Genomic DNA, 24,532 nt, shown 5'->3' on the forward strand with positions numbered 1-24,532 from the left:
TGAACGAAAAGAAAAGTTCACTCGTTCCACTCACAAGAGTTCCCTTCCTGGGGACTCTTATAGATTCTGTAGAAATGAAGATTTACCTGACAGAGGACAGGCTAACAAGACTTCAAAGTGCTTGCCGCACCCTTCATTCCATTCAACACCCGTCAGTGGCTCAATGCATGGAGGTAATCGGCTTAATGGTAGCGGCAATGGACATAGTACCCTTTGCACGCTTACACCTCAGACCACTGCAACTGTGCATGCTAAGTCAGTGGAATGGGGATTACTCAGACTTATCCCCTTCTCTGAATCTGGATCAAGAGACCAGAAATTCTCTTCTATGGTGGCTTTCTCGGCCACATCTGTCCAGGGGGATGCCATTCAGCAGACCAGACTGGACAATTGTAACAACAGACGCCAGCCTTCTAGGTTGGGGTGCCGTCTGGAATTCTCTGAAGGCTCAGGGACAATGGAGTCAGGAGGAGAGTCTCCCGCCAATAAACATTCTGGAATTGAGAGCAGTTCTCAATGCCCTCCTGGCTTGGCCCCAGTTGACAACTCGGGGGTTCATCAGGTTTCAGTCGGACAACATCACGACTGTAGCTTACATCAACCATCAGGGAGGGACAAGAAGCTCCCTAGCTATGATGGAAGTATCAAAGATAATTTGCTGGGCAGAGTCTCACTCTTGCCACCTGTCAGCAATCCACATCCCGGGAGTGGAGAACTGGGAGGCGGATTTCTTAAGTCGTCAGACTTTTCATCCGGGGGAGTGGGAACTTCATCCGGAGGTCTTTGCCCAACTACTTCGACGTTGGGGCAAACCAGAGATAGATCTCATGGCGTCTCGACAGAACGCCAAGCTTCCTCGTTACGGGTCCAGATCCAGGGATCCAGGAGCAGTCCTGATAGATGCTCTGACAGCACCTTGGGACTTCTGGATGGCTTACGTGTTTCCACCCTTCCCGTTGCTTCCTCGATTGATTGCCAGAATCAAACAAGAGAGAGCATCAGTGATTCTAATAGCACCTGCGTGGCCACGCAGGACTTGGTATGCAGACCTGGTGGACATGTCATCCTGTCCACCTTGGTCTCTACCTCTGAAACAGGACCTTCTGATACAGGGTCCCTTCAAACATCAAAATCTAACTTCTCTGAAGCTGACTGCTTGGAAATTGAACGCTTGATTTTATCAAGACGTGGATTTTCTGAGTCAGTTATTGATACCTTAATACAGGCTAGGAAACCTGTTACCAGAAAGATTTACCATAAGATATGGCGTAAATACCTATATTGGTGTGAATCCAAAGGTTACTCTTGGAGTAAGGTTAGGATTCCTAGGATATTGTCTTTTCTACAAGAAGGTTTAGAAAAGGGTTTATCTGCTAGTTCATTAAAGGGACAGATCTCAGCTCTGTCCATTCTGTTACACAAACGTCTGTCAGAAGTTCCTGACGTCCAGGCTTTTTGTCAGGCTTTGGCCAGAATTAAGCCTGTGTTTAAAACTGTTGCTCCACCATGGAGTTTAAACCTTGTTCTTAATGTTTTACAGGGCGTTCCGTTTGAACCCCTTCATTCCATTGATATAAAGTTGTTATCTTGGAAAGTTCTATTTTTAATGGCTATTTCCTCGGCTCGAAGAGTCTCTGAATTATCAGCCTTACATTGTGATTCTCCTTATTTGATTTTTCATTCGGATAAGGTAGTCCTGCGTACTAAACCTGGGTTCTTACCTAAGGTAGTTACTAACAGGAATATCAATCAAGAGATTGTTGTTCCTTCTTTATGCCCAAATCCTTCTTCAAAGAAGGAACGTCTACTGCACAACCTGGATGTAGTCCGTGCTCTAAAATTTTACTTACAGGCAACTAAGGAATTTCGACAAACGTCTTCTCTGTTTGTCATTTACTCTGGGCAGAGGAGAGGTCAAAAAGCTTCCGCTACCTCTCTTTCTTTTTGGCTTCGTAGCATAATTCGTTTAGCTTATGAGACTGCTGGACAGCAGCCTCCTGAAAGAATTACAGCTCATTCTACTAGAGCTGTGGCTTCCACTTGGGCCTTCAAGAATGAGGCCTCTGTTGAACAGATTTGCAAGGCTGCAACTTGGTCTTCGCTTCATACTTTTTCCAAATTTTACAAATTTGACACTTTTGCTTCATCGGAGGCTATTTTTGGGAGAAAGGTTCTTCAGGCAGTGGTTCCTTCTGTATAAAGAGCCTGCCTATCCCTCCCGTCATCCGTGTACTTTTGCTTTGGTATTGGTATCCCAGAAGTAATGATGACCCGTGGACTGATCACACTTAACAGAAGAAAACATAATTTATGCTTACCTGATAAATTCCTTTCTTCTGTAGTGTGATCAGTCCACGGCCCGCCCTGTTTTTAAGGCAGGTAAATATTTTTTAATTTATACTCCAGTCACCACTTCACCCTTGGCTTTTCCTTTCTCGTTGGTCCTTGGTCGAATGACTGGGAGTGACGTAGAGGGGAGGAGCTATATGCAGCTCTGCTGGGTGAATCCTCTTGCACTTCCTGTTGGGGAGGAGTAATATCCCAGAAGTAATGATGACCCGTGGACTGATCACACTACAGAAGAAAGGAATTTATCAGGTAAGCATAAATTATGTTTTCTTTGTTCATCATTGTCTAGATTCTCTGAGGCTGACTGCGTGGATATTGAACGCTTAGTCCTAGCCAAGAGAGGGGTTTCTGAGAGAGTTATTTTTATTCTCATCAAGCTCATAAGCTGGTTGCTCGTCGCATCTATCATAAGGATTGGAGGACCTAGTTATTCTGTTCTCCAGGATAAACTGGAGAAGGGCCTTTCTGCAAGTCCCCTGATGGGAGAGTTTTCGGCCCTGTCTGTGTTGCTGCACAAGAGGTTCGTTGAGCTTTCAGATGTGCAGCCATTTGTTAAAGCTCTACTGGGATCAGACCTGTGTTTAGATCTAGGCTTCTCCTTGGAGTTTAAATCTTGTTCTCAAAGCGTTGCATCGGGCTCTGTTGTAGCCTATGCATGAAGTAGACACAAAATTGTGGTCTGGGAAGGTTCATTTTCTACTGGCTATTGCTTATGCATGCAGAGTATCTGTGATTGCTGCTTTGCAATGTGTTCCTCCTTATCTGGCTTTCCATGCCTATAAGACTGTTTTACGAACCAAGTTAGGTTTCTTCCTAAGGTTGTGTCAATTCGCAACATCAATCAAGAGATTGTGGTTCCTTTTTATGTCCTAATCCTCCTTCATCGAAGGAATGTTTACAATGTATTTTTGGATGTGGTTTGTGCCTTGAAGTTCTATCTTCGGGCCACAAAGGAATTTAGACAAACCTCTTTTTCTGTTTGTTCTCTCTCCGGGAAGCGTAGGGGTCAGAGGGCCTCTTGGACTTCCTTAACTTTTTGATTGAGGAGTGTTATACGTTTCGCAAAGAGACTGCGGGACATAAGCCTCCTCTGTGGATTACGGCTCATTCTATGAGAGCAGCGGTTTCCTTTTGGGCCTTCTTTGATGAGGCCTCTATGGATCTGCTTTGTAAGACGGATACCTGGTTCTCCTTACATACTTTTTCAAAATTTTACAAGTTTTATGTTTTATGTTTTTGCTTATGCTGAAGCAGCCTTCGGGAGAAAGGTTTTGCAGGCTGTGGTGCCCTCAGATTTGGTTCGCCTCTCTTTTTCCCTCCCGTTACCATTCCATGTACTCTAGAGCTTGGGTATATGTTTCCCAAAAGTAAGGAATGCAGCTGTGAACTCTTCCCATATTAAGATGGAAAACATAAATTATGCTTACCTGAAGCATACAAATGGAAATTAAATTATGAGGTAAGCATAATTTATGTTTTTGTGTAAAACAAAAAATAAAAATTGTCCCACCCTCCCTAGAAAGGTCAAAAAAGCAAAAACTTTTGGCCTCTCTAGGGAGTGTGAGGCAAACACAAATTTTACACAAAAGCAAGAGGTGTTTGTGTCCTTTTAAGGATCATACAAAGCAGCTGATTAGTGTGTGTGCACTGTAGTACATGCTCTGAGCATAACCTGCAATATACATAGCACTGGGTTTGTTTTTCTCAGTATCCCTTTCTTACTATTGGTAGACTATAAGTGGAGCGGTAATTACCCCTTTGTCTTGCACTCTAACTCCACTGGACTCCACTCCACTGGACTCCACTGGCGACAGTCTTCCATCTTATTATCTTCGGATCTTCCGTCCCCAACGTCCTCTTCATGCAGTCACCTGCCGCACCTCGTGATCTTGTTCATGCTCTTCTCTCTAACCATAGCACTCCACTGGTCCTATGTGTTTAATCCCCACAATGAGGTTAAATGCATAGCAAATGTCCCATATGGGTTCCACAACAGCAAACAGTTGGTGACTAATGACCACATGTGTATGCTGTGTCAGTGTCCTGTTAGGAGCTTTAAAGGGACAGTCTACACCAGAATTTTTATTGTTTAAAAAGATAGATAACCCCTTCATTACCCATTCCCTAGTTTTGCACAGCAAACAGTTATATAAATACACTTTCTTTTTAAAGACACGATGAGTCCACGCATTTCATCCTTACTTGTGGGATTACGCCTCCTGGTCAGCAGGAGGAGGCAAAGAGCACCACAGCAGAGCTGTTATATCGCTCTTCCCTTCCCTCCTACCTTAGTCATTCTCTTTGCCTACGTTAGTGATAGGAAGAGGTAAAGTGAGGTGTTAGATTAGATTCTTCTATCAAGAGTTTATTATTTTTAAAGTAGTGCCAGAGTGTGCTGTTTTGTTCTAGGGTGTAGCCATAGTCCATATCAGTCTCTACAGTAGAGCTTTTGGTGGCTTTAGAGCAATGGGAACTTGTGGGACATAATTCTCACTGCACCTCCCATGATTTACTTGCTGCCCTTATTCTTTAGTCTGAGAGATGCATTGACTCAGCATTTTTGATATCCTCAGGTCGATGTGAGGGAGAGGACCTCTCAAGCCTGAGAGCTGCCTTACTGCCAGGCAGAAGTCAAGGTAAGTGCTACCTTTAATTTCTGGGGGAAAGGACTCAGAATTTTTCAATCAAAAATAGCACACTTTTCTTCATAAAGGGCCTTTTTTGAGAGAATAAGTTCTTTATTTGGGGGCATATTACCTTTATTTAATATAAGAAAGGCCTCTGAGCAGTGTATTGGACCAGGGCACTGTGGCTGGAGGAAGTTAAATGTTTCACTGAAATGTGGGGCAATCGTATTTTATTTGTATTAAAGATGGCTCCGGTGGTTTCACAGTACTTGATGTTTGGTTGTTAGGTCACTCCCATGATGGGCGGTCCTTCCGGTTTTGGCGCCATTCCGTTGCGCAAGTCAGGGATAGTGTGCTCTGTGTATTGACCGGTCTGTGCTAGAGTTGCATGCGGAGAATTCATGCATCTCTAGTGTAGACACAGTGTTTTTTTCTGCTAATCAGTTGCCTCATTTGTTAGTCATAACGGCAGAGTGAAGAAAAGACTCAATAAGACCATTGTGGACCTTGACGATCTTTGGTCAGATAGGAACACTTCAGCAGAGTGCTGAAGTGCTGAGGATATTTGAGTTTAAGAAAACTGTCATTTTCTGCAAGAATAAAATAACCTTTTAAAATTTAAAGAGACAGTAACGTTTTTTTATAAGTGTTTTGCACAAATAAATTTGATAATTTTTTTTTTTTTATAAGTGTTTTACACAAATAAATTTGATAATTGTTATTGCGTATAAACATGGACAAGGAGACTTGCAAGATGTCACCTGTGTTTTATATTTTGACGCTAATGTGGAACCACCAATCCTTTTCTGTCCTTCATGTGTTCAAAGGACTTTAAGTTTTAGGGATAAGATATTTTCTGAGCCAATCTCCTCTAAGGCAGATGTTGTCCAGGAGTACAATGTTGAAGGTCAATTTATGCTGCAGCTTTCTCCACAAACGTCCCAAATTTTACTGCCCTCACAAGCAGTGCCCTGCGCTACCACTATAGTCCCTTTGGGGATTTCATTACAAGACATTGCTTATCTTATGTCTTCAACTATTTCTGATGCCCTGTCTGCTCTTCAAATGTTGCAGGGCAAACGCAAGTTTATTTCCTTTGACGGACTCGGAGGTTGTAACCTTTAGGTTTAAGCTAAAACTCCTCCACCTGTTGCTTAGGGAGGATTTTTTAGTTACCTTAGACGACTGTGACTCCACATTCGTGGTGGCCCCTTTATAGTCTAGTAAACTGGACAAATATTTAGAAACTCCTTCTTACTCGACGTATTTCCTGTTCCAAAGCGAGCTTCGGAGATCGTTACTAAAGAATGGGAGAGACCAGGTATTCCCTTTTCTCTCTCACTTATCTTTAAGAAGATGTTTCCCATAGCTGATGCTTTCAAGGAGGCTTGGCAGACTATTCCTAAAGTGGAAGGGCCTGTTTCCACCTTAGCCAAGAGAACTACTATTCCCATAGAGGACAGTTGTTCTTTTCAAGATCCTATGACTAAGAAGTTGGAGGGTCTACGTAAAAAGATTTTGTTCACCAGGGTCTGCGATTGCAGCCTGCTGCGTGCTTTCCTACCGTCTAAGCTTCTAGCGATTCCTTACAAGGGGAAGACCTTGTTTTGGCCATAGCTTGACGGAAATTATTTCTGATATATCGGGAGACAAGGGTCATCTACTTCTTCAGGTTAAGAGAAACAAGCAAAAGGAACTGCAAAATAATTTTGTTCCTTTCAAAATTTTCAAGCAATTCTTCCTCTTCCTCCTTTACGCAGGAGAATGAGGCCAAACAGTCCAAGAAGCCTGCTGCTGATTCCACGACTGCATGAAGTGCATGCCCCCGATTCGGGTCCATGATTATCTGCAGACCAGATAAAGACAGAGGTAAAAGACCTCTCTATCATGGGAGTGATTGTTCCCGTCCCAGTACAGGAACAAGGTCAGGGTTTTTTGTTCCATCCTGTTTGTGGTCCCCAAAAGGGAGGGAACCTTCGGACCAATTTTAAGATCTCAAGGGTCTAAACAAATTTCTCAGAGTTCCGTCTTTCAAGATGGAAACTATACGTTCCATTCTCCCATTGATCCAAGAGGGTCAATTTATGACGACAGTGGATCTAAAGGATGCATATCTTCATGTTCCTATCCACAGAGATCATCACAAGTTCCTGAGGTTTGCCTTTCTGGACAAACACTTTCAGTTTGTGGCTCTTCCCTTCGGTCTGGCCACGGTACCCAGAATTTTCACAAAGGTTCTGGGGTCTCTGCTGGCAGTTCTAAGACCACGGGGCATTGGGTTGGCGCCTAATCTTGACGATATTCTAATCCAGGCGTCATCTTGTCAGCAAACAAGGTCCCATACCGACATTGTGCTATCCTTCCTGAGAACTCACGGGTGGAAGGTAAATCTGGAAAAGAGTTCTTTAATCATGAAGACAAGGGTGCCCTTCTTTGGAACTCTAATCGATTCTATATCCATGAGAATTTTTCTGACAGAGGTCAGAAAATCAAAGATTCTGGATACATGTCGAGCCCTTCAGTCCACTCCTCAGCCTTCAGTGGCTCAGTGCATGGAGGTAATCACATTGATGGTGGCGGCAATGGACATCATACCGTTGCTCGGTTTCACCTCAGGCCTCTGCAGTTAAGCATGCTCAGGCAGTGGAATGGAGATTATACGGATTTGTATCCTCGAATAACCCTAGAACAGGAGACGAGGGACTCTCTTCAATGGCGGTTGTCTCTGGATCATCTATCTCAGGGGACGTGCTTTTGCAGACCTTCATGGGTGATTGTGACATCGGACACTAGCCTTTAAGGATGGGGAGCAGTCTGGGTCTCTTTTAAGGCTCAGGGAGTATGGACTCAGGCAGAGTGTCTCCTTCCCATCAACATTCTAGAGCTGAGGGCGATCTTCAATGCTCTTCGGGCCTGGCCTCAGTTGGCCTCAGTTGGCCTCGGCCCAATTCATCAGATTCCAGTCAGACAACATAACGACAGTGGCTTACATCAATCATCAAGGAGGAACAAGGAGTTCCTTAGCGATGACCGAAGTAGCCAAGATAATCCAGTGGGCGGAGACCCATTCTTACCATCTGTCAGCGATCCACATCCCTGGGGTGGTCAACTGGGAGGCGGATTTTCTGAGCAGGCAGACCTTTCATCCGGGAGAGTGGGAACTCCATCCGGAAATATTCTCCATCCTGATTCTCAAATGCGGTCGGCCGGAGTTGGATCTCATGGCATCTCGTCAGAATTCAAGATCTTGAGATACGGGTCCAGGTCCAGGGACCCCCAGGCTGAGCTGATAGATGCTCTGGCAGTTCCTTGGTCCTTCAGTCTAGCATATCTATCCCCCTATTTACTCTTCTTCCCCGGGTCATTGCTCGAATCAAACAGGAGAAGGCATTAGTGATCCTCATCGCTCCTGCGTGGCCTTGCAGGATTTGGTATGCCGATCTGGTGGATATGTCATCCCTGTCACCTTGGAAATTTCCATTGAGGAAGGACCTTCTCATTCAGGGACCCTTCCTTCCACCGAATCTAGTTTCTCTGAAGCTGACTGCTTGGAGATTGAACGCTTAATTCTATCCAAGCGGGGTTTCTCTGATTCGGTCATAGATACCTTACTTCAGGCGCGTAAACCTGTAGCTAGGAAGATTTTCCATAAGATATGGCGTATATATCTTTATTGGTGTGAATCCAAGGGCTGCTCACGGAGTAGAGATAGGATTCCCAGGATTTTGTCTTTTCTCCAAGAAGGATTGGAGAAGGGTTTATCAGCGAGTTCCCTAAAGGGTCAGATCTCTGCCTTATCTATTTTGTTACACAAGCGTCTGGCGGATGTCCCAGATGTTCAATCCTTTTGTCAGGCTTTGATTAGAATCAGGCCTGTGTTTAAACCAATTGCTCCTCCATGGAGTTTGAATTTAGTTCTTAAAGTTCTTCAAGGGGTTCCGTTTGAGCCTATGCATTCTATAGATATTAGGTTGTTATCCTGGAAAGTTTTATTTCTTGTTGCCATCTCTTCTGCTCGAAGAGTGTCTGAGCTTTCGGCATTACAATGTAATTCACCTTACTTTATTTTTCATTCGGATAAGGTGCTTTTACGTACTAAACTTGGTTTTCTTCCTAAGGTTGTTTCAGACAAGAATATTAATCAGGAGATTGTTGTTCCTTCCTTGTGCCCTGATCCTTCTTCTCAGAAAGAATGTCTTCTGCACAATTTGGACGTAGTCCGTGCTTTAAAATTTTACTTACAAGCGACTAAGGACTTTCGTCAATCGTCTTCTCTGTTTGTCATTTTTTCTGGAAAACGTAAGGGTCAGAAAGCTATGGCTACCTCTCTTTCCTTTTGGCTGAAGAGTATCATCTGTTTTGCATATGAGGCTGCTGGACAGCAGCCTCGTGAAAGAGTTACGGCTCATTCCACCAGGGCTGTTGCTTCCTCATGGGCATTCAAAAATGATTCTTCTGTTGAACAGATTTGCAAGGCTGCAACTTGGTCCTCTCTTCACACTTTTTCTAATTTTACAAATTTGATACCTTTGCTTCGGCTGAGGCTGTTTTTGGGAGAAAGGTTCTTCAAGCAGTGGTGCCTTCCGTTTGGGTTCCCTGTCTTGTCCCTCCCTTATCATCCGTGTACTCTAGCTTTGGTATTGTATCCCACAAGTAAGGATGAAATCCGTGGACTCATCGTGTCTTTAAAAAGAAAAGAAAATGTATGCTTACCTGATAAATTTGTTTCTTTTTAGACACGATGAGTCCACGGCCCGCCCTGTTCTATGAGACAGGTTATTGATTTTGTAAACTTCAGACACCTCTGCACCTTGGCTTTTCCTTTCTCTTCATAACTTCGGTCGAATGACTGGAGTAGGAGGGAAGGGAGGAGCTATATAACAGCTCTGATGTCATGCTCTTTGCCTCCTCCTGCTGACCAGGAGGCGTAATCCCACAAGTAAGGATGAAATCCGTGGACTCATCGTGTCTAAAAAGAAACAAATTTATCAGGTAAGCATACATTTTCTTTTTTACCTCTCTGATTACCTTGTATCTAAGCCTCTGTCAAAAGAACTGAAATAAGGGGGCAGTTTGCAGACATCCAATTTAGCCAATCAGAGCTGGCTCACCTGAACTCCATGTGCGTGAGCAGTGTTATCTATATGACACACATGAACTAACACCCTCTAGTGGTGAAAAACTGTCAAAATACCCTGAGAGAAGAGGCGGCCTTCAAGGGCTTATAAATTAGCATATGAACCTCCTAGGTTTAGCTTTCAACTAAGAATACCAAGAGAACAAAGCAAAATTGGTGATAAACGTAAATTGGAAAATTGTTTAAAATTACATTCTCTATCTGAATCATGAAAGTTTATTTTGGACTTGACTATCCCTTAAATGTAATGCAGCTTTTGTGCTGCCAATAAAAGCCAATGGTTAAAGGGACATTGCAGCGAAAACTGGAATCCACATAGATGCATTTCGGTTTTGAATAGAAGCATTTTTGTAATATACATGTATTAGCAAAAATGCTGGTGCACGGAGAATATCTAGTTATGCTTCTGATGTACGTGCAGAGAAAAATGTTAACACTAAAACATTGATAACTTTTACTAGAAGCATCTTTGCTAATACATGTATATTGCAAATATTTTTCTGTTGAAAGATATAATTCATCTATGTGTATTTAAAGTTTGACCGGAATGTCCCTTTAATATTTATTACCTGAGTTTAAGTATCGCTACAGTAATTCACATTACAGCTTCAGTAATTCACATTGGGTAGCACAGATACTGAAAGCCATATTACCGTGCTAGTCTCACTCATCGCTCTCTGTGATGGTGTGTGCCAAAATGATTCCTATCAAGAAACACAGAATCCTAATGCCGCTCTAGCGCATTTCTTCTACACAGGTATTGAAGTATTCAGTTTATTAATTTGCAATGCAATTTTTATATTAGCTCACTTGTACATATTAGATTTAGCAGACATACATATACACTAGTTTTACGTAAACCCCTGACCTAACAAGCCCCCTTGTCCTATGCCTTATTGCTACACCCCTTCCCCTATACCTCAGTCCTTTTTCTTTTAAATGCGTTGCTCCTTGTTTTTTAATACTTAAAGGGAAATTCATCTCTATTTTCCATCTAAAGGGGAGGAGAATTCTTTACTATTGGGAATTAAGAACCTGGCCACCAGGAGGAGGCAATGACACCCCAGCCTAAGGCTTAAATACCTCCCCCACTTCCCTCATCCCCCATTCATTCTTTGCCTTTCGTCACAGGATGGCAGAGGAGTGCCGGAGTTTTGGAGTAGTCTCTTATGGAGGCTAGTACTCTTCACAGTGGGACTGGAGTTTTAAGTAGTCCTGTCAGCCTCTCAGTGAGAGCCCGGTCGAAAGTTAGAGTCCGGAGATCATCGTTGACGAGTTTTGCTGCCTGCCTTTTTCACTCAAGTTCATGTCAGGAGCGAGGCTACTAACCTGTCACACTTGAAAGGCCATGTTCCTGTTCCATGGCATAGATTCTGGTAAGATTGTTTAATTTTTTTCTTAATAATGATAACATAGAAGACAGGGTCACAGTGTGGCGCCTTTTTATCTTTACAGAATCAAGGGTTAATATTCCTGGAAGGGAGATGATTGAACAGTTTTTTTTTTATTATTGATATTGTTTATTGTGTTATTGCTGCGTTATGTGCGAGATGAGGCTCTGGCAATGTGTGAAACTTTCATGTTACTTGCGGAAATTTTATGTGGCCATATTTTGGCGTGGTTTTCCCTAGTGCAGGGGCAGTCCTGCCAGGCATTCCATGTGACGGTGTGGCTATCTATCCTTTCCATTGATCTGTGGCGCAGGAGACATAGCGGTTTCTGTAGTCCAGGTCCTAGGAGGTGCTGTGTGCCCCGGCCATTGGTGGTATAAAGGTGCATTTTTAATAAATAAAGTTAGTCTAACCAAGCACGAAAGCGATGGAGGACTCGCGTTGGAAGGCTCTCCTTCCTTAATAAAGTCTCATTCCTGTGTTTATTGTAAAGAGATTCTGGTTGATCAACTTGCTCAACTATGTTCCACATGCCTTGATAAAGCTACAACTCCTAAATGTAAACTCCTTCGGGAGAGATTTGTTGGCCGTCAGACTTTGCGGACCAACTGAAATCGGCGGTTTCGAAAGTGATCCATGCCTTACCACGTTCTGCTAAGCGCAAGCGTAGGGTTTATCATAGCGGCCCACTCCGACTCTTCGGAAGAGGCCCCTTCTGGGTCGGAGTCCATGTTATAGGTTTAGGATGGAGAATTTGCACTTTCTGCTACGGCAGGTGCTTGCTACTCTAGAGGTTCCGAAACCTAAGATACCGAAGGAACCTACGATTCCTAAGCTTGACAAGGTATAAGAGGACAGGCTAGTACCTCCGTCTTTCCCGGGTTCCTGTTAAGATGGCTAATATTATTCAGAACGATTGGGAGCAATTAGGTTCTTCCTTTTCCCCTTCTTCCTTTAAAAAACTGTTCTCCGTTCTGGACTCTCAGCTTGAGCTGTGGGGGACCATCCCTATGGTGGATGGGGCTATCTCTACGCTCCCAAAGTGGACGACTATTCCCCTCGAGGACAGTTCGTTGTTTAAAGAGCCCATGGAAAAAAAACTGTAAAACATGTTGAGAAAGATATTTCAGCACACAGGGTTTGTTTTCCAGCCAGCAGCGGCCGTTGTGGCGGTTGCTGGAGCTGCAACATATTGGTGTAAATACCTTTGTGAAATGGTCGAGGGGGAGACATCCATCAACGACAATTCTTTCATCTGTGATGCCAATATGCAATTATTCGCCTGAATGCTAAGGTGTTTTTCTGTTTTAACGAGCAGCGCTCTGTGGCTAAAATCTTGGTCGGCGGACATGACCTCTAAGGCGAGGCTGTTGTCCTTGCCTTTTCAAGGAAAGAGCCTGTTTGGTCTAGGATTGGATTTGATTATATCCACGGTTACAGGAGGCAAGGGAGCTTTCCTACCGCAGGATAAGAAGACTAAGCCTAAAGGATCTACTCTTCGTCCCTTTCGTGCAGACAAGGCCCAGCGCCAGCAACCCGCCGCCAAAGCGGACCAGTCCAAGGGATTTTGGAAGCCGGCTCAATCTTGGAACAAGTCTAAGCAGAGCAAGAAGCCAGCCGAGACAAAATCGGCATGAAGGGGAGGCCCCCGACCAGTCTCCGGATCACGTAGGGGGCAGATTATTTCTATTCTCAGACACATGGTTGCAGGATGTTCAGGACCCTTGGGTTCTAAAGGTGGTCTCCCAGGGTTGCAGGATAGGGTTCAGTTCCCATCCGCCTGAGGGCAGATTCCTTCTGTCAAACCTGTCTTCAAGACCAGAGTTAGAGAGAGGCCATTCTAGAGTGTGTGAGAGATCTCGTTTCTCTCTGAGTTATCGTACCAGTACCCTAGCAGAAAGGGGTCTAGGGTACTATTCCAACCTTTTTGTGGTACCAAAGAAGGAGGGCACGTTCCGCCCGATTCTGGACCTAAGGTGTTTAAACAAGTTTCTGAGTGTTCCATCGTTCAAAATGGAAACGTTCAGATCTATTCTGCCCCTAGTTCAAAAGGGACAGTTCAGGACGTTTATAGACTTGAAGGAAGTTTACCTTCATGTGCCAATCAACAGTGACCACTTTAGGTTCGTAAGATTTGCATTTCTGGACCAACACTTCCAGTTTGTGGCCCTTCCTTTTGGTCTGGCAACGGTCCAGAGAGTCTTCACGAAGGTTCTGGGGGCGCTGCTTGCAGTGGCCAGATCCAGGGGCTTTGCTGTGGCCCCTTACCTGGATGACATCCTGGTTCAGGCGCCATTGCTGAACCTCTCAGAGGATCATTCGAGGGCTCTTCTTCTCCATTCTCACGGTTGGAAGATCAACTCAGGAAAGAGTTCCCTGGTTCCCAGCAACAGGGTGGAGTTCCTGGGCACAATAATAGACTCTATGTCCATTAAGATATTTCTCACAGATCAGCGCAGGAAGCTTGCGTCCACCTGTCTGGCCCTTCAGTCCTCCTCAAGCCCATCGGTGGCTCAATGTATGGAGGTGATAGGTCTCATGGTGTCGAGCATAGATGTCATCCCATTTGCCAGGTTCCACCTCAGACCTCTTCAATTGTGCATGTTGAGACTGTGGAACGGCGATCATTCAGAGCTATCACAGCTGATATCCCTGGATGCTCGGACTCGGAATTCCCTCTCTTGGTGGATTCGTCCAGAGCAGCTGTCCATGGGGACATCCTTCTTGAGACCGTCCTGGGAGATTGTGACCATGTACGCCAGTCTGTCAGGATGGGGAGCTGTTTGGGGTGCCAGTATGGCACAAGGAAAGTGGCCCAGGGAGGAGTCTCTCCTTCCGATCAACAGCCTGGAACTACAAGCAATCTACAATGCTCTAAAGGCTTGACCTTCTCTGGGGTTGGTCAGTTTAATTAGATTCCAGACCGACAACATTACCTCGTGGCTTACATCAACCATCAGGGGGGTACGAGGAGCTCCCTTGCAATGAGGGAGGTGTCTCGGATTACAGAGTGGGCGGAGTCCCACGACTGCTCGGTCTCAGCGATTCACATTCTGGGTGTGGATAACTGGGAAGCGGACTTTCTCAGCATCCGGGGGAATGATCTCTTCACCCCGAAGTGTTTGCGGAAATTTTTCACAGATGGGGAACGCCGGAGATAGATCTCATGGCGTACAGACTCAATTGCAAACTACCTCAATGCGGGTCGAGGTCCAGGGATCCCCAGGTAGAGCTGATAGATGACTTAGTGGTTCCTTGGGGATTCAGCCTAGCTTACATTTTTCCTCCATTACCACTTCTACCTCGCATAATGGAACGTGTCAAACAGGAGTGGGCCTCGGCCATTCTGATTGCTCCTTCGTGGCCGTGGAGTACGTGGTTTGCGGATCTGGTGGGGATGTCATCCTCTCCGCCCTGGAGGTTACCCTGTCGCAGGAATCTGGATTCTCTGAGGCTGACTGCATGGAGATTGAATGCCTAGAGAAATTGTGATTGATACTCTAATTCAGGCAAGGAAGCCAGTCACTTGTCGTATCTACCATAAGGTGTGGAGGACTTACTTGTCCTGGTGTGAGAAGCATGGATATCCTTGGCATGAGGCAAAGGTATCCAGGATTCTGTCCTTTCTCCAAGAGGGTTTGAAGAAGGGTCTTGCCGCTAGTTCCTTAAAGGGAAAGATCTCGGCATTATCACTCTTGTTGCATAGGAGGCTCGCTGAGCTCCCTGACATTCAATCTTTTGTTCAGGCTCTGTCTAGAATCAGGCCTGTCTTTAGACAGTCTTCTCCGCCTTCAGGCTACAAGGGATTTCAGACAGTTTACATCTCTTTTTGTGATGTATTCCAGGATGCGTAAGGGGCAAAGGGCCTCTGCTACTTCTTTGTCTTTTTGGTTGAGGAGCTTGATTTGCTTGGCTTGTGAAACAGCGGGACATAAGGCTCCTAAGAGGATCACGGCTCATTCAACTAGAGCTGTGGCTTCGTCTTGGGCCTTCAAGAATGAGGCCTCTATGGAGCAAATTTGTAAGGCGGCTACCTGGTCCTCCTTACACACTTTTATAAAGTTTTACAAATTTGACGTTTTTGCTTCTGCGGAAGCTGTTTTTGGGAGAAAGGTTTTGCAGGCTGTGGTGCCCTCAGATTAGGATCCGCCTTTTATCCTCCCGTTTTCATTCAGTGTCCTCTAGAGCTTGGGTATATGTTCCCAATATTAAGTAATGAAGCCATGGACTCTCCTCCCCTTTAGATGGAAAACATAAATTATGTTTACCTGATCATTTCCATCGAGGGGAGGAGAGTCCACGTCTCCCGCCCGTATCTCCGTTGGGCGGCCCTAAATTTATTCATCTTCTGGCACTTTTTTTACCCTGATATTCCTCCTACTGTTCCTGGTTCCCTCTGCAGAATGACTGGGGGATGAGGGAAGTGGGGGAGGTATTTAAGTCTTTGGCTGGGGTGTCTTTACCTCCTCCTGGTGGTCAGGTTCTTAATTCCCAATAGTAAGGAATGAAGCCGTGGACTCTTTTCCCCTCAATGGAAATGAAATTATCAGGTAAGCATAATTTAGTTTTTTTCTTTCATGATTTAGAAAGAGCGTGCAATTTCTCCAACATAGGTGTGTCCGGTCCACGGCGTCATCCTTACTTGTGGGATATTCTCTTCCCCAACAGGAAATGGCAAAGAGCCCAGCAAAGCTGGTCACATGATCCCTCCTAGGCTCCGCCTACCCCAGTCATTCTCTTTGCCGTTGTACAGGCAACATCTCCACGGAGATGGCTTAGAGTTTTTTAGTGTTTAACTGTAGTTTTTATTATTCAATCAAGAGTTTGTTATTTTGAAATAGTGCTGGTATGTACTATTTACTCAGAAACAGAAAAGAGATGAAGATTTCTGTTTGTATGAGGAAAATGATTTTAGCAACCGTCACTAAAATCCATGGCTGTTCCACACAGGACTGTTGAGAGCAATTAACTTCAGTTGGGGGAACAGTGAGCAGTCTCTTGCTGCTTGAGGTATGACACATTCTAACAAGACGATGTAATGCTGGAAGCTGTCATTTTCCCTATGGGATCCGGTAAGCCATGTTTATTAAGATCGTAAATAAGGGCTTCACAAGGGCTTATTAAGACTGTAGACTTTTTCTGGGCTAAATCGATTCATTATTAACACATATTTAGCCTTGAGGAATCATTTATTCTGGGTATTTTGATATAATAATATCGGCAGGCACTGTTTTAGACACCTTATTCTTTAGGGGCTTTCCCAAATCATAGGCAGAGCCTCATTTTCGCGCCGGTGTTGCGCACTTGTTTTTGAGAGGCATGACATGCAGTCGCATGTGAGAGGAGCTCTGATACTTAGAAAAGACTTTCTGAAGGCGTCATTTGGTATCGTATTCCCCTTTGGGCTTGGTTGGGTCTCAGCAAAGCAGATACCAGGGACTGTAAAGGGGTTAAAGTTAAAAACGGCTCCGGTTCCGTTATTTTAAGGGTTAAAGCTTCCAAATTTGGTGTGCAATATTTTTAAGGCTTTAAGACACTGTGGTGAAAATTTGGTGAATTTTGAACAATTCCTTCATGTTTTTTCGCAATTGCAGTAATAAAGTGTGTTCAGTTTAAAATTTAAAGTGACAGTAACGGTTTTATTTTAAAACGTTTTTTGTACTTTGTTATCAAGTTTATGCCTGTTTAACATGTCTGAACTACCAGATAGACTGTGTTCTGAATGTGGGGAAGCCAGAATTCCCATTCATTTAAATAAATGTGATTTATGTGACAATGACAATGATGCCCAAGATGATTCCTCAAGTGAGGGGAGTAAGCATGGTACTGCATCATTCCCTCCTTCGTCTACACGAGTCTTGCCCACTCAGGAGGCCCCTAGTACATCTAGCGCGCCAATACTCCTTACTATGCAACAATTAACGGCTGTAATGGATAATTCTGTCAAAAACATTTTAGCCAAAATGAACACTTATCAGCGTAAGCGCGACTGCTCTGTTTTAGATACTGAAGAGCATGACGACGCTGATAATAATGGTTCTGAAGGGCCCCTAACCCAGTCTGATGGGGCCAGGGAGGTTTTGTCTGAGGGAGAAATTACTGATTCAGGGAACATTTCTCAACAAGCTGAACCTGATGTGATTACGTTTAAATTTAAGTTGGAACATCTCCGCATTCTGCTTAAGGAGGTATTATCCACTCTGGATGATTGTGACAAGTTGGTCATCCCAGAGAAACTATGTAAAATGGACAAGTTCCTAGAGGTCCCGGGGCTCCCAGAAGCTTTTCCTATACCCAAGCGGGTGGCGGACATTGTTAATAAAGAATGGGAAAGGCCCGGTATTCCTTTCGTCCCTCCCCCCATATTTAAAAAATTGTTTCCTATGGTCGACCCCAGAAAGGACTTATGGCAGACAGTCCCCAAGGTCGAGGGAGCGGTTTCCACTTTAAACAAACGCACCACTATACCCATAGAGGATAGTTGTGCTTTCAAAGATCCTATGGATAAAAAATTAGAAGGTTTACTTAAAAAGATGTTTGTTCAGCAGGGTTACCTTCTACAACCAATTTCATGCATTGTCCCTGTAGCTACAGCCGCATGTTTCTGGTTCGATGAGCTGATAAAGGCGGTCGATAGTGATTCTCCTCCTTATGAGGAGATTATGGACAGAATCAATGCTCTCAAATTGGCTAATTCTTTCACCCTTGACGCCACTTTGCAATTGGCTAGGTTAGCGGCTAAGAATTCTGGGTTTGCTATTGTGGCGCGCAGAGCGCTTTGGTTGAAATCTTGGTCAGCTGATGCGTCTTCCAAGAACAAGCTACTTAACATTCCTTTCAAGGGGAAAACGCTGTTTGGCCCTGACTTGAAAGAGATTATCTCTGATATCACTGGGGGTAAGGGCCACGCCCTTCCTCAGGATCGGCCTTTCAAGGCAAAAAATAAACCTAATTTTCGTCCCTTTCCTAGAAATGGACCAGCCCAAAGTGCTACGTCCTCTAAGCAAGAGGGTAATACTTCTCAAGCCAAGCCAGCTTGGAGACCAATGCAAGGCTGGAACAAGGGAAAGCAGGCCAAGAAACCTGCCACTGCTACCAAGACAGCATGAAATGTTGGCCCCCGATCCGGGACCGGATCTGGTGGGGGGCAGACTCTCTCTCTTCGCTCAGGCTTGGGCAAGAGATGTTCTGGATCCTTGGGCGCTAGAAATAGTCTCCCAAGGTTATCTTCTGGAATTCAAGGGGCTTCCCCCAAGGGGGAGGTTCCACAGGTCTCAGTTGTCTTCAGACCACATAAAAAGACAGGCATTCTTACATTGTGTAGAAGACCTGTTAAAAATGGGAGTGATTCATCCTGTTCCATTAAGAGAACAAGGGATGGGGTTCTACTCCAATCTGTTCATAGTTCCCAAAAAAGAGGGAACGTTCAGACCAATCTTAGATCTCAAGATCTTAAACAAGTTTCTCAAGGTTCCATCGTTCAAGATGGAAACCATTCGAACTATTCTTCCTTCCATCCAGGAAGGTCAATTCAGGACCACAGTGGATTTAAAGGATGCGTATCTACATATTCCTATCCACAAGGAACATCATCGGTTCCTAAGGTTCGCATTCCTGGACAAGCATTACCAGTTCGTGGCGCTTCCTTTCGGATTAGCCACTGCTCCAAGGATTTTCACAAAGGTACTAGGGTCCCTTCTAGCTGTGCTAAGACCAAGGGGCATTGCTGTAGTACCTTACTTGGACGACATTCTGATTCAAGCGTCGTCCCTTCCTCAAGCAAAGGCTCACACGGACATTGTCCTGGCCTTTCTCAGATCTCACGGATGGAAAGTGAACGTGGAAAAGAGTTCTCTATCTCCGTCAACAAGGGTTCCCTTCTTGGGAACAATAATAGACTCCTTAGAAATGAGGATTTTTCTGACAGAGGCCAGAAAAACAAAACTTCTAGACTCTTGTCGGATACTTCATTCCGTTCCTCTTCCTTCCATAGCGCAGTGCATGGAAGTGATCGGTTTGATGGTAGCGGCAATGGACATAGTTCCTTTTGCGCGCATTCATCTAAGACCATTACAACTGTGCATGCTCAGTCAGTGGAATGGGGACTATACAGACTTGTCTCCGAAGATACAAGTAAATCAGAGGACCAGAGACTCACTCCGTTGGTGGCTGTCCCTGGACAACCTGTCACAAGGGATGACATTCCGCAGACCGGAGTGGGTCATCGTCACGACCGACGCCAGTCTGATGGGCTGGGGCGTGGTCTAGGGATCCCTGAAAGCTCAGGGTCTTTGGTCTCGGGAAGAATCTCTTCTACCGATAAATATTCTGGAACTGAGAGAGATATTCAATGCTCTCAAGGCTTGGCCTCAGCTAGCGAGGGCCAAGTTCATACGGTTTCAATCAGACAACATGACAACTGTGGCGTACATCAACCATCAGGGGGGAACAAGGAGTTCCCTAGCGATGGAAGAAGTGACCAAAATCATTCTATGGGCGGAGTCTCACTCCTGCCACCTGTCTGCTATCCACATCCCAGGAGTGGAAAATTGGGAAGCGGATTTTCTGAGTCGTCAGACATTGCATCCGGGGGAGTGGGAACTCCATCCGGAAATCTTTGCCCAAGTCACTCAGCTGTGGGGCATTCCAGACATGGATCTGATGGCCTCTCGTCAGAACTTCAAAGTTCCTTGCTACGGGTCCAGATCCAGGGATCCCAAGGCGGCTCTAGTGGATGCACTAGTAGCACCTTGGACCTTCAAACTAGCTTATGTGTTCCCGCCGTTTCCTCTCATCCCCAGGCTGGTAGCCAGGATCAATCAGGAGAGGGCGTCGGTGATCTTGATAGCTCCTGCGTGGCCACGCAGGACTTGGTATGCAGATCTGGTGAATATGTCATCGGCTCCACCTTGGAAGCTACCTTTGAGACGAGACCTTCTTGTTCAGGGTCCGTTCGAACATCCGAATCTGGTTTCACTCCAGCTGACTGCTTGGAGATTGAACGCTTGATCTTATCGAAGCGAGGGTTCTCAGATTCTGTTATCGATACTCTTGATCAGGCCAGAAAGCCTGTAACTAGAAAGATTTACCACAAAATTTGGAAAAAATATATCTGTTGGTGTGAATCTAAAGGATTCCCTTGGGACAAGGTTAAGATTCCTAAGATTCTATCCTTCCTTCAAGAAGGATTGGAAAAAGGATTATCTGCTAGTTCCCTGAAGGGACAGATTTCTGCCTTGTCTGTGTTACTTCACAAAAAGCTGGCAGCTGTGCCAGATGTTCAAGCCTTTGTTCAGGCTCTGGTTAGAATTAAGCCTGTTTACAAACCTTTGACTCCTCCTTGGAGTCTCAACTTAGTTCTTTCAGTTCTTCAGGGGGTTCCGTTTGAACCCTTACATTCCGTTGATATTAAGTTATTATCTTGGAAAGTTTTGTTTTTAGTTGCAATTTCTTCTGCTAGAAGAGTTTCAGAATTATCTGCTCTGCAGTGTTCTCCTCCTTATCTGGTGTTCCATGCAGATAAGGTGGTTTTACGTACTAAACCTGGTTTTCTTCCAAAAGTTGTTTCTAACAAAAACATTAACCAGGAGATTATCGTACCTTCTCTGTGTCCGAAACCAGTTTCAAAGAAGGAACGTTTGTTGCACAATTTGGATGTTGTTCGCGCTCTAAAATTCTATTTAGATGCTACAAAGGATTTTAGACAAACATCTTCCTTGTTTGTTGTTTATTCCGGTAAAAGGAGAGGTCAAAAAGCAACTTCTACCTCTCTCTCTTTTTGGATTAAAAGCATCATCAGATTGGCTTACGAGACTGCCGGACGGCAGCCTCCTGAAAGAATCACAGCTCACTCCACTAGGGCTGTGGCTTCCACATGGGCCTTCAAGAACGAGGCTTCTGTTGATCAGATATGTAGGGCAGCGACTTGGTCTTCACTGCACACTTTTACCAAATTTTACAAGTTTGATACTTTTGCTTCTTCTGAGGCTATTTTTGGGAGAAAGGTTTTGCAAGCCGTGGTGCCTTCCATTTAGGTGACCTGATTTGCTCCCTCCCTTCATCCGTGTCCTAAAGCTTTGGTATTGGTTCCCACAAGTAAGGATGACGCCGTGGACCGGACACACCTATGTTGGAGAAAACAGAATTTATGTTTACCTGATAAATTACTTTCTCCAACGGTGTGTCCGGTCCACGGCCCGCCCTGGTTTTTTTAATCAGGTCTGATAATTTATTTTCTTTAACTACAGTCACCACGGTACCATATGGTTTCTCCTATGCAAATATTCCTCCTTAACGTCGGTCGAATGACTGGGGTAGGCGGAGCCTAGGAGGGATCATGTGACCAGCTTTGCTGGGCTCTTTGCCATTTCCTGTTGGGGAAGAGAATATCCCACAAGTAAGGATGACGCCGTGGACCGGACACACCGTTGGAGAAAGTAATTTATCAGGTAAACATAAATTCTGTTTTTAAGCAACTTTCCCATTTACTACTATTATCTAATTTTCTTGATATCCTTTGTTGAAAAGCATATGTAAATAGGCCAAGCAGCTGTTGATTGGTGGCTGCAGATAGAGGCCTTGTTCGATTTACTTGCTATTTTTTCAACAAAAGATATCTGAAGAATTAAATAAATTTAATAATAGAAGTAAATTGGAAAGTTGTTTAAAATTGTATTCTCTATATGAATCATAAAAGAGAAATTTTGGTTTTCATGTCCCTTTAAATTAACCTTATTTGCCTTATTTCTGTAGCATTTGTAGGTGTATAAGAAAGGGCTAAAACAAGCACTGTTTGCGTCAGGTTATGAAAACTATTAAAGGGACATTGTGCACTAGATTTTTCTTTGCATAAATGTTTTGTGAATTATCTATTTATATAACCCATGTGGGAATGTTTTTGTAACAATGTATAGGTTTACTTATTTTTTTATAACATTGTGCTGATTTTCAGACTCCTAACCAAGCCCCTCCTGTTTGTGTAATGGGTCTTTTCATATGCAGGAGAGGGTCTGCTCTTCCTGCTTTCTTAGCCCCGTTCAGTGGGTGTCCCAGCCTAACCTCATCAGTATTGCTAAACTGGGTGCTTCTAAGTAAGTTTTTAAAAGGTTTTATACTGGATTTGTATATCAGTATCTGTTCATATTTTACATTACTTTATATATATATTTTATATTACTTTATAGTAGTGTTTATTACATGCAGTTATATGAAAATTGGTGTATACTGTCCCTTTAAAAGAAAAATCAACATTTCTACACAGCAACCAATATTTTGTAATAGAAATTAAATTAGCATGTTACTACCCCTTTGAATTTTTCCAATTTAAAGGGATAGCCTACTCCAGAAATGTTATTGTTTAAAAATATAGATAATCCATTTATTACCCAATTCCCCAGTTTTGCATAACCAATACGGTAATATTAATATACATTTTACCTCTGTGATTGCTTTGTATCTAAGCCTCGGCAGACTGTCCCCTTATTTCAGTTCTTTTGACAGACTTGCATTTTAGCGAATCAGTGCTGACTCCTAGGTAACTCCACATGCGTGAGCACTTTATCTATATGGCACATATGAACTAACGCCATCTAGCTGTGGAAAAACTGTAAAAATGCCCTGAGATAAGAGGCGGCCTTTAAGGCTTAGAAATTAGCATATGAGCCTACCTAGGTTGAGCTTTCAACAAAGAATATCAAAAGAACAAAGCAAATTTGATTATAAAAGTAAATTGGAAAGTTGTTTAAAATTACATGCTCTATATGAATCATAAAGTTTAATTTTGACTAGACTATCCCTTTAAGCAACAACTTGTAATACCAAATTGAGCATAAAGTAGCATCCTATATGTAAACAGTAGCATTCAGCCTAGTCCGGGCCATAAAAACAAACACCTAGATTACGAGTTTGGCGTTAGCCTTAAAAAGCAGCGTTGAGAGGTCCCAACGCTGCTTTTTAACGCCCGCCGGTATTAAGAGTCTGACAGGTACAGGTGTACCGCTCACTTTTCTTCCGCGACTCGAGGCTGTCGCAAATCCCCTTACGTCAATTGCGTATCCTATCTTTTTAATGGGATTTGCCTAACGCTGGTATTACAAATCTTGGAAGAAGTGAGCGGTATACCCTCTCTTGTCCAGACTCCTAACGCATTTAAAAGTCAGTAGTTAAGAGTTTTATGGGCTAACGCCGGAACATAAAGCTCTTAACTAAAGTGCTAACAAGTACACTAACACCCATAAACTACCTATTAACCACTAAACCGAGGCCCCCTCACATCGCAAACACTAAAATTAATATTTTTAACCCCTAATCTGCTGACCGGACATCGCCGCCACCTACATTATACCTATGAACCCCTAATCTGCTGCCCCTAACATCACCGACACCTACATTATATTTATTAACCCCTAATCTGCCACCCCCAACGTCGCCGCCACCTACCTACAATTATTAACCCCTAATCTGCCGACCAGACATCGCCGCCACTTTAATAAATGTATTAACCTCTAAACCTAAGTCTAACCGTAAGTCTAACCCCCCCTAACTTAAATATAATTTAAATTTAACAAAATTAATTTAACATAATTAAATAAATTATTCCTATTTAAAACTAAATACGTACCGATAAAATAAACCCTAAGCTAGCTACAATATAACTAATAGTTACATTGTAGCTATCTTATGATTTATTTTTATTTTACAGACAACTTTGTATTCATTTTAACTAGGTACAATAGTTATTAAATAGTTATTAACTATTTAATAACTACCTAGCTAAAATAAGTACAAAATTACCTGTAAAATAAATCCTAACCTAAGTTACAATTACACCTAACACTACACTATCATTAAACTAATTACCTAAACTACCTAAATTAATTACAATTAAATTAAATAAACTAAATTACGAAAAAAACAAACACTAAATTACAGAAAATAAAAAAAGAATTACAAGAATTTTAAACTAATTACACCTAATCTAATCCCCCTAATAAAATAAAAAAGCCCACCAAAATAATAAAATTTCCCTA

At 43.6% G+C, this 24,532-nt stretch overlaps 1 protein-coding gene across 1 annotated transcript in view; it reads left to right on the top strand.

Moving 5' to 3' along the window:
* MEGF11 (multiple EGF like domains 11) overlaps positions 1–24,532 on the top strand; it is a 1,076,815-nt gene that overhangs the window by 31,509 nt on the left and 1,020,774 nt on the right.

Source organism: Bombina bombina, chromosome 6 (genome assembly GCF_027579735.1).
Source record: "Bombina bombina isolate aBomBom1 chromosome 6, aBomBom1.pri, whole genome shotgun sequence".
Lineage (NCBI taxonomy): Eukaryota > Metazoa > Chordata > Amphibia > Anura > Bombinatoridae > Bombina > Bombina bombina.